Here is a 12,056-nt window from a genome sequence, read left to right as displayed (position 1 = left end):
ACCGTCTGTAAAGAATTTGTAAGTTCTCCGCGTGGGGTACTTCCAGCTGCTCCGGTTACTTCCGTACTCCAAAGAAGTGCCAATTAATAATTTAATTGGTCATCGTCAATTATTCGGTGATTGGGCTAGGTTTAAATAGGTGGGTTGCATGGTCTGACTCCGCCCATGACCCCTACAACACCACCACAGGGCAGATCTGAGCAGAACAACACACGCATAATGCTGGAAGAACCAAGCAGGTTAGACAGCATCTTTCTTAAATCCAAGTATTAAGTACTGGAGGAGACTGACCCAAAGGCAGAGCAGAAGCGACAATTAGGCGACTCCTCCTGGCTGGGTGGAGACTAGTAGTTGCCTGCCTGTTCTGGCCTGACAGAGTTTGAATGCTGTGTTGAAGTTATATAAGACGTTGCTAAGATGTCATTTCGAGTATTGTATGCAGTTCTGGACACGGACTAACAGGACAGGTATCAATAACATTGAAAGAGTGCCGAGAAATTTTTCAAGGATGGTGCCGGGTCTAGAAAACCTGAGTTTCATGAAAAGGGGTTTTATGACTCTGAGGAGGAGAATGAACAGTGGATGCTCGGGTACCTTCTCTTCCTGTTTACAAAAGTTTATTCAAATGTTTATTCAGATTTTTCCCAGGGTTGGGGAATTAAGAGTCAGAAGGTACAAGGGAAAAGATTTTAAGCGGACGTATTCACCCAGAGGGTGGTCAGTATATGGAACGAACTCCCGGAGGAAGCGGTTGAAGCAGATACAGCAGTGAAAAGCAGTTGGACAGGTTCGTGGATTGGAAAGGTTTAGAAATATAGGCGAAAGTAGGCAAATGGGGCTAGCTTAGATGGTCACTTTGGCTGGCATGAATAAGTGGGCCAAAGAGCCTGTTTCCATGTTATGCGACTAGATGGCTCTATGATCACACAGTGCGTGAGGTAATAAGAACCTGAGTCAGGGTTATTATAGAACCATAGAACATTACAGCACAGAAACAGGCCTTTTGGTTCTTCTTGGCTGTGCCGAACCATTTTTCTGCCTAGTCCCACTGACCTGCACCTGGACCATTTCCCTCCATATACTTCTCATCCACGTACCTGTCCAAGTTTTTCTTAAACGTTAAAAGTGAGCCCCGAACACTTCATCCGGCAGCTCATTCCACACTCCCGCCACTCTCTGTGAAGAAGCCACCCCTTAATGTTCCCTTTAAACTTTTCCCCTTCACCCTTAACCCATGTCCTCTGTTTTTTTTCTCCCCTCGCCTCAGTGGAAAAAACCTGCTTGCATTCACTCTATCTATACCCATCATAATTTTATACACCTCTGTCAAGTCTCCCCTCATTCTTCTACGCTCCAGGGGATAAAGTCCTAACCTATTCTACCTTTCTCTGTAACTCGGTTTATCAAGTCCTGGCAACATCGTTGTAAACCTTCTATGCAATCTTTCAACCTTATTAATATCCTTCCTGTAATTCGGTGACCAAAACTGCCCACAATACTCCAAATTCCGCCTCATCAATCTCATACACAACCTCACCATAACATTCCAACTATTATACTCAATACTTTGATTTATAAAGGCCAATGTACCAAAAGCTCTCTTTACTACCCTATCTACATGTGACGCCACTTTTAGGGAATTTTGTATCTGTATTCCTAGATCCCTCTGTTCTACTGCACTCCTCAGTGCCCTACCATTTACCTTGTATGTTCTACCTTTGTTTTTCCTTCCAAAGTGCAATACCTCGCATTTGTCTATATTAAACTCCATCTGCCATTTTTCAGCCCATTTTTCCAGCTGGTTCAGATTCCTCTGCAAGCTTTGAAAACCTTCCTCACTGTCCACTACACCTCCAATCTTTGTATCATCGGCAAATTTGCTGATCCAATTCACCACATTATTATCCAGATCATTGATAAAGATGACAAACAACAATGGACCCAGCACTGATCCCTGTGGCACACCACTAGTCACAGGCCTCCACTCAGTGAAGCAATCCTCCACTACCACTGACTTCTCCCATTGAGCCAATGTCTAATTCCAATTTACTACCTCACCATGAATACCTAGCGACTGAATCTTCCTAACTAACCTCCCATGTGGGACCTTGTCAAAGGCCTTGTAGACCATGTAGTCCATGTAGACAGCATCCACTGCCTTCCCATTATCTACTTTACTTGTAACCTCCTCGAAAAACTCTAATAGATTTGTTAAACATGACCTACCACGCACAAAGCCGTGTTGACTCTCCCTAATAAGTTCCTGTCTATTTAAATACTTGGAGATCCTATCTCTTAGTACTCCTTCCAATAATTCATGTACTACCAACGTCAAACCGACCGGCCTATAATTTCCTGGATTACTTTTAGAGCCTTTTTTAAACAACGGAACAACATGAGCTATCCTTCAATCCCCCGGCACCTCACCCGTAGTTGTCGACATTTTAAATATATCTGCCAGCGCCCCTGCAATTTCAACACTAGCCTCCTTGAAGGTCCGAGGGATTTATCCCCTGTCAGGTCCTGGGGATTTATCTACTCTGGTTTTCCTCAAGATTGCAGGCACCTCCTCCTCTTCAGTCTGTATGGGTTCCATGACATCACTATTTGTTTGCCTTATTTCCATTGACTCCATGCCAGTTTCCTTAGTAAATACAGACGCAAAAAAAACCATTTAAGTTCTCCCCATTTCTTTTGGTTCTGTACATAGCCGACCACTCTGATCTTCAAGAAGACCAATTTTATCCCTTACTATCCTTTTGCTTTTAATATACCTGCAGAAGCTCTTTGGATTATCCTTCACCTTGACTGCCAAAGCAACCTCATGTCTTCTTTTAGCCCTCCTGATTTCTTTCTTAAGTATTTTTTGCACTTTTTATACTCCTCAAGCACCTTATTTGCTACCTGTTTCCTATACATGTCATACATCTCTCTCTTCTTCTTTATCAGAGTTCCAATATCCCTACAAAAACAAGGTTCCATATTCTTATTCATTTTGCTTTTAATCCTGACAGGAACATACAAACTCTGCACTCTCAAAATTTCTCTTTTGAAGGCCTCCCGCTTACCAACGACATCCTTGCCAGAGAGCAACCTGTCCCACTCCACGCTTTTTAGATCCTTTCTCATTTCTTCACATTTGGCCTTTTTCGAGTTTATTTCTCAACCCGAGGACCAGATCTGTCTTTATTCATGATAAAATTGAAACTAATGGCGTTGTGATCACTGGAACCAAAGTGTTCCCCTACACATGCTTCCGTCACCTGTCCTAACTCGTTTCCTAATAACAAATCTAATATTGTATCCTCTTTAGTCGGTACCTCTATATATTGATTTAGAAAACTTTCCTGGGCTCATTTTACAAACTCTAACCGGTCTAGACCTTTAACAGTATTGGAGTCCAAATCAATATGTGGAAAATTAAAATCCCCTACTATCACAACTTTATGTTTCCTGCAGTTGTCTGCTATCTCTCTGCAAATTTGCTCCTCCAATTCTCGCTGACTATTGAGTGGTCTATAATACAACCCCATTAATGTGGTCATTCTTTTCCTGTTTCCCAGCTCCACCCATATGGCCTCGGTAGACAAGCCCTCTAATCTGTCCTGCCTGAACACTGTTGTAACATTTTCCCTGACGAGCAAAGCCACCCCCGCCCTTCATTCCTCTGCCTCTATCACGTCTGAAACATCGGAACCCTGGAACATTAAGCTACCAGTCCTGCCCCTCCTGTAGCTAAGTTTCTCTAACGGCTACAATGTCATAATTCCACGAGTAGTCAGTTAGGTAAGTGATGAAATGCTTTGCTTTGCGGCAGCAGAACAATGCAAGACTTTACTATATGTTACAATACGAAACATATAAACAATACATAGTGCAAAAAAGAGACAGAATTGTTTCCAAATGCTCTTCGGTTTATGGACTGTTCAGATATCTGATGGTGGAGGAAAAGCTGTTCCTAAAATGTCGGTTGTCCATTCCCCAGTCTGGATGAAGTACCTTCGTCTAAAACATCGAGTTTATTCCCCTCCATAGGTGCTACCTGGCCTGTTGAGTTCCTCCAGGGTTTGGTGTGTGTTGCTCTAGATTTCCAGCATCTGCAGAATCCCTTGAATTTCGTTTCTGAGCGGAACTGCGTTCCAGTTAAATTAGTCAATCCCTTAGCAGATTGTTATGCTCACAGTCTCCCAGTCGCCCGGAGCCGATGTCACAGGCGGAGAGGGCTGTGATTACGTATGTGTGCATCTATACTCCGTTCCTCATCCTTCCCCACTGTAACCTCCTACCTCTGCCTGGGTGCCTTATGAACTGTACAGTGCCTTCCTGTCTGAAGAAAAAAAAACATCTTAACTCTCATTTCTCCTCAATAACAAGTAGACCTCTCTCAAAACAATGCTGCTTATCCTCAGCGTTATCCGAGCTTTTAAACTGGATGTCTAGATGTTTTAACAGAGTATTTGTTAACTGCCTTCTAAAGCAATATTTGTATAGATGGTCTTTGTTCACAGATCAAAGTTTAAAGTAAATTTAATATCAAAGTACGGATATGTCACCTTGAGATTAATTTTCGTGCGAGCATTTGCAGTAGAACAAATACAAAAGAATCGATGAAAACTGCACACAAAGACTGACAACGAATGTGTAAAATAAGACAACCTGCAAATATTAAATATATAGACAGATAAATAACATTGAGAACAAGTTATGTGGGGGGGGGCTTTGAAAGTGAATCCAACGTTCAAAGTTCAAAGTAAAATTTATTATAAGAATACATGCACACCATCACATACAACCCTGAGATTCTTAATTTCCTGCAGGAATACTTAGCAAATCTATAGAACAGCAACTGTAAACAGGGTCAATGAACAACAATCTACGGACGGACATATAAATAAATAACAATAAATAATGAGAGCATGAAATAACAAGAAAAAGAATCCTTAAAGTGATATCATTGGTTGTGGGAACATTTGAAATAGAATGACTGTAGTTATTCTTTTTTGTTCAAGAGTCTGATGGTTTAGGATGAGTAACTTCTCTTCAACCGCTCTTAAGTCCATAGGTTGTGGAATCAATTCAGTATTGAAGTGAGTGAAGTTATCCACTCAGGATCAGGAGCCTGATGGTTGTAGGGTAATAACTGTTCCTGAACCTCGTGGTGTGTGACATAATGCCCCCGTACCTCCTTCCCGATGGCATCCAGGGTATTATGATAATAGTTTGGTCAGCTCTCACCTCGGCGCACCTGCAGAGAGCAGCACGGACCGATACAAATGTCGTATGGTGTAAAAATATTCAGTCGAAGAATTCTACTGAATTAGTACATTTACTCTTCTCTAAACGGGGAGAAAATCCAAAAATCTGAGATGCAAAGGGACTTGGGAGTCCTTGTGCAGAACACCCTGAAGGTTAATTTGCAGGTTGAGTCGGTGGTGAGGAAGGCAAATACAATGTTAGCATTCGTTTCAAGAACACTTAGACACAAGAGCAGGGATGTGATGCCGAGGCTTTGTAAGACACTGGTAAGGCCTCATCTTGAGTGGTGTGAACAGTTCTGAGCTCCTCATCTGAGAAAAGTTGTGCTGGCATTGGATAGGGTCCAGAGGAGGGTCACAAGGATGATTCCGGGAATGAAAGGGTTATCATACGAGCAACGCTGAGTGGCTCTGGCTCCGGACTTGCTGGAATTCAAAAGGATGAGGGGTGATCTCATTGAAACTTTTCGAATGTTGAAAGGCCTAGACAGAGTAGTTGTAGAAAGGATGTTTCCCCTGGTGGGGGAGTCCAGGACAAGAGGGCACAGCCTCAGGATAGAGAAGCGTCCATTTAAAACAAAAATGCGGAGAAATTTCTTTAGCCAGAAGGTGGTGAATTTGTGGAAGTTGTTACCACAGGTGGCTGTAGAGGCTAGGTCATTGGGTACAGAGATTGATAGGTTCTTGATCGGACACATCAAAGATTACGGGGAGAAAGCCAGGCAATAGGGTTGAAGAGAGGGAAAAGGATCAGCCGTGATTGAATGGCGGAGCAGATTCCATGGGTCAAATGGCCTAATTCTGCTGCTATGTCTTACGTTCTTATGATTGTTGAGAATTATACAGAGCGGCGGAGATCGATTCCCGACCTTTCTAAGTAAAAGGTTCACAAGCCATCGTGGTTGACATTAAAGTTTATTATGAGCTCTGACCTTACTTGGTACTTTTCACTTGCGATGGAGCCTTCAGTGACTGGATACATTGGAGAGGTTGGGGTGAATTATGGGTTAGAGGCTTCAAAGTCCTGATGGGGCAGGAGCATTAACTAGACCATAGGAACCGAATTATTCGGCCTATCGGATCTGCTCCATTGTTTGATCATGGCTGATTTATCATCACTTTCAACCCGATTTTTCTGCCTTATAGCGTCATAAGAAAAAAAGGAAGAATTAGTATGTAAGAGCAAAGGGCACACAAGGAAGATGATGGGGAAAACTAACTCGTGGGACGGAGGGAGAAGATAGATAAAAATTTAACTTGCATGGTGCACTATTATGACCTAGAATGTATTAGGAACTTCCATGGGAACTTGGAATAACGTGAAATAATGGGAAAGAACTCATCCATCTGGATGGATCTTCAAGAGGGATAGTAGGCAAAGATGTTGCCAGGACTGTTGTAGGAAAGGCGGATGGTTTACAAACAAAGGCAAGGTGTTGTGAGGGCAAAATTGCAGTCAATGGGATAAGTTGCATCGAAACAGGTGAATAAAATTGAAACAGATGAATACTGGAATGAAGGTATTATAACTGAATGCGCACAGGATAAGGAATAAAGTAGATGAGCTTCTAGCACAGTTACACATTGGCAGGTGTGATGTTGAAGACTCACTGAATCATAGCTGAAAGAAGATTAAAGTTGGCAGCCTAATATCCAAGATACACGTTTTGTCGCACGGACAGGCAAGAAGAACCTCAAAGTCCCCCCAGCTCCCCTCCCTCCCGCGCGTAAGCTGCAGCGGGCAACAAACCCCCCTCTCCCCACCGGCAAGAAAGCGAGCATCGGTACCGCCACCGAGCACTCAGTGAGCACAGCAATAGCAAAGATACAGACCTGCAGTTACCCCAGAGACTTCGCGTTTCATCCGACATTCGTCAGACCGCAGTTTCTTTCTCTCCTGTAATAAGGGAGATATAAAAAACAACTCGCTAGTTTACCATGTTAAAAGTCCGTCATGTCGCTTTTTTCGAGCTCTATGCCTGAAGATCGCAAAGATCCCGGGTCTTCGGGCCCACAACAGACATCCCGACTCCCGCGACAACACACGGGTCTCCTGCCGTGACACCGACCCTCGATCCGCCGGTCTCCAGAGCCCCGAGATCTTCCGCTTCCGAACAACAGCCAGTCCTAAAACACCGTGAACGAGTCCCATTCCCGCAAAACATAAGTCAGCGTATAACTCCAGGTCAGGTTCTTCAAACCTTGAAATGGAAGAATAAAGTTATTAAAGATGTAAATACAGCTGTTTCCGAAGATGTAAATAAAGGAGTCGCCGTTTAGCGCCATTTTGAATACGCTCTGCCTCCGCTGTGGATTATTGTGGGTAGAGCTAAGGAACTGTAAGGGTAAAAATGCCCTGATGGAGTTGTATACAGACCCCCAGACAGTAATAAGAATGTGGTCTACAAATTATAACGGGAAATACAAAATGAATATCAAAAGGGCAATGTTAAAATAGTCATGGCAAATTTTAATATACAGGTTGATTGGGAAAATCAGACTGGTGCGTCATTCCAGGAGGGATCATTTCTAGACTGTCCACCAGACAGCTTTTTAGAGTATCTCGTAGTTGATTGGGCGCTCTACAATGAACCACAATTGACTAGAGAGCTGAAGGTAAAGGAACCCTGAGGGGAAGTGATCGAGTCCACCCTGAAATTTGAGGAGAAGCTAACGTTAGGTGCATCGGTATTATAGTGGAGTAAAGGGAATTACAGAGTCATCAGAGTTGGCCGGAAATGATTGGAAAAGAACAATGGCTTGGATGCTGCAGAGCTTCTGGAAGCAATACAGAAGGAACCGGACTATATTCATCCCAAAGAGGAAGAAGCGTTCTGAAGGGAAAATGGCGCAACCGTGGCTTACAACAGAAGTCCAAGCTATCACTAAAGCCAAAGAGAGGGCATATAATAGAACAAAAACCAGTCTGAAGTTGGAGGATTCAGAAGCTTTTAAAAACCAACAGAAGGCAACTATAAAGTCATTAAGAAGGTAAAGTTGAAATATGAAAGTAAGCTAACCAATAATATTAAAGATGATACCAACTTTTTTCCGGTGCCGTCATCGTCGAGAATGGCAGCTTAAGTCACTAGCTCCTCCGGAAAAAAGCGTATTAAGCCCCGTTAACAAATCAAATATAATATTTTTCGAAAAATATTTGAACTGAAAAGAGGGCCAAGAATGGGGTAAAGGAATGGAAATTAAAGAAGCGACACTGCGGAGCCTGCGGCCGAGAGGAGTGCAGTGAGCGGCTCTCCGACCTACCGTGTGCTAACGAGGCGGCCGCTGAGCCTCGTTCAGGCGAAGCGGCGAATATGTTCCAAATCCTGAAAGAAACGATAGAGGTCCAGAAAAAAATAAAGCAGCAGCTCTGTGATATCAAGTCAGAGCTCGCCTACGTCAATCAAAAAACAGCGGCGGCCGAGACTCGAATTAAGAAGGTGGAAGATCGCGTTCAAAACGTGGAACGGATACTGAGCAAGACAATAAAAATATTACATCACCAAGAAGGTAAACTGCTTGACCTGGAGGGAACATCACGGCAGAAAAATATCAGAATCTACAACGTTCCCGAAGGAGCGGAGGGCTCGTCCATGACGGAGTTTGTCGGAAAGTTACTGCGGGACATGTTGGATCTTCCCCGGCTATGGAGCTGGAGGTCGAGAGAGCCCATCGCGCGTTATTCCCAAAACCTATCCAGGATAGAAAGCCACGCTCAATAATAATTAAATTCCTTCGGTACAGCACCAAGGAGAAGATTCTACGAAGGGCCTGGGGTAAGAAGACAGTGTTTTTAGACGATAAATTTCGACCAAAATTACCCGCCCCCACAACCCCGCGGTCCTCCAGAAACGCAAAAATACTCCGAAGTAAAGAGAGTACTAAGGCAAAATAAGATTAGATTTCAAACTCCGTACCCTGCTAAACTTCGAGTGTTTTATGACAACGCGACACGGTTGTACCAGACAGTGGAAGAGGGGACTACAGACATGAAGGCCAGAAGGTTGCCAGTCAGCATGACCAAAACGAGGGAAAGTCTGGCTGAGGAATTATCCCGCTCCTCTTGGGAGATAGTGCGAGAATCGAGAAGGCAGGAGACGGGAGGAGGCCGAGAGAAATATATCAGGAAGACAGGGAGTTTCCCAAAGACAGTCCTCACCCGCTTCAGAAGAGCCATAAGGTTTGGCTAACTTTAAAAATGTTGATAAGCTAAACGGAAACAAAAGTACACAGTGATATACCCATCTCGAGAAAAACTTATTATAATGTGGATTTTATATTACTTAGTTGTTATTCATTATTTGCTCACTTACTCCTTTCTCCCCACCAAAATGGGAATATATGTGTGTATGTGTGTGTGTGTGTGTGTGTGTGTGTGTGTGTGTGTGTGTGTGTGTGTGTGTGTGTGTGTGTGTGTGTGTGTGTGTGTGTGTGTGTAATGTGTATGTATATATATATAGGAGGAGTACACAGGGAAAACTTTTCTGTGTAATGGATTTGTTCACTGACTGTTATGAATACTGCAATGGGGGCCCACAATTCACAAGTGGGAGGGGTGATCTCCCACAGCTAGCAGGGTCATCTACTAGAGACCTCAGCCTTGGAATCAAAAGTTCTTTGCCGTTTTTATTATTATTTGTGTTTCCTGGTTCTTATTTGTTCAGGGAGTAGATCGATTAAGTTTTATTCTAATTTTAATGATATATTTACAGATAAATACAGATGGCTAAGGGCAAGGTAAAATTCATTTCTTTTAATGTCAATGGGCTATTAAATCCAATCAAACGTAAGAGAATTTTATCCAAAATGAAAAAGAACAAGCCCATGTAGTATATTTACAGGAAACTTATTTAAATGATAATGAGCATAAAAAAACTAAAGAGAATGGGCTTCACTAATCTGTTTTTCTCCTCATATAAATCAGGACATAGGAGACATAGGACATAGGCTATTATCTCAAGTAAGGTAAATTTTGAAGAAGTATTCGAAATGGGAGATAAAGAGGGCAGATATATTCTGGTAAGGGGAAAGATAGACGGCAATTCAGTTACTCTATTGAATATATACACACCTCAGGGAAGTGATATTGGTTTCCTTCAGAAAATTACTGATATTATGGTAACGGAAACAGAAGGTCTCCTGATATGTGGGGGAGACTTAAATTTACAATTACAACCAAAATTAGACTCTTCCAATAGAAAAACCTATGAAACAAAATCTTTACACAAGAAAGTTAATACACTTTTTGAGGATGTGTAATGGATTATTACTCATTATTCTGCTCCCCATTCTGTATATACAAGAATAGACTATTTCATAACATTTGGAAAAGACAAAGTCAAAATAAACACCTATGGAATTGGGACTATAGATGTAAGTGACCATGCACCTATATATTTATCTGTTGATTTTGACCTACAACCAAAGAATACTATTTGGAAACTAAATTCAAGTCTACTCAATAATCCGTACTTTAAGGAACGAATTAAAAAAGAAATTGGTCTCTACTTAGAATTTAATGATAATAGAGAAGTTTCACCCCCCATTTCATGGGATACTCTGAAGGCGGTCTTAAGAGGGAAAATTATAGCGATATCTTCATATAAGGAAAAAATAAGAAAAAAAAAAACATTAGACGAATTACAAAATTGGCTGAAAGAACTGAAGAAAAAACACAAATTGAATTTGGCACAGGATACATTCGGGGAAATTAAAAGAATTAGGAATGAAATAAATAATTTAGCTACACAAGAAATCAGGAAAAACTTACTGTTTCTGAAACAGAGACATTATGAAAGTGGATCGAAATCTGTGAAAATACTGGCGTGGGAATTGTAAAAAAAACGATAGCAGAAAATACAATTCATAGAATTAGGGACCCAAGAACGAAAATGATATAAAAAAAATAAGTTAAGTGAAATTGAAGAAGCGTTTGAAGTGTTTTACAAAACTCTATATTCCAAAATTCCAGGGGGAAGCATAACCCAAATTGACACCTTCTTGAATTCTCTAGAGTTACCCACTTTAAGCTAAGAACCAAATAGAACGATGACTGCTGACATAACTGAAGTTGAATTAAAAGCTGCAATTAGTAGGGTTAAATTAAGCATGTCACCAGGATCAGATGGGCCTGTTTAACTCCCCACACTGAACTTGGCTCTAAAAAAGGCACAAATGCCACCCAGTTGGAAGGAAGTGATCATCTCAGCTATACCGAAAGAAGACAAGGATAAAATGGAATGCGGGTCATTTCGACCAATATCCGTTCGCAATGTAGATTATAGGTTATTTACCTCTATCATGGCCAAACGATTAGAGGAGTTTCTACCCATACTGATACGTAACGATCAGACAGGTTTTACACGACAACGCCAGAAACAAGACAATATAAGAAGGACACTTCACATTATGGATCATATACAAAAAAAATTAAAATCGAAGCCACTGTGATAAGCGTGGACGCTGAAAAATCATTTGATTCGGTTAATTGGAATTTTCTTTACAGAGTTTTACATAGATTTGGTTTCCAAGACACAATTATTAAAACTATAAGGACACTATATGACAATCCTACTGCTAGGATTAAAATCAATGAATATTTATCAAATAGTCTTACCCCTAGAAAGGGGTACGAGACAGGGTTGTGCATGGTCACCACTACTCTTCGCTCTATATCTGGAACCATTAGCTCAATACATCAGACAAAATGAAGATATCAGGGGAATTACTATTAAAGGGACAGAGCATAAATTGGCTTGTTCTGCGGATGACATTTTGATCTATCTAGGGCAACCAACATAC

This window comes from Hypanus sabinus, chromosome 9 (genome assembly GCF_030144855.1).
Source record: "Hypanus sabinus isolate sHypSab1 chromosome 9, sHypSab1.hap1, whole genome shotgun sequence".
Classification (NCBI taxonomy): Eukaryota; Metazoa; Chordata; class Chondrichthyes; order Myliobatiformes; family Dasyatidae; genus Hypanus; species Hypanus sabinus.
This window is presented reverse-complemented; position numbering follows the sequence as displayed.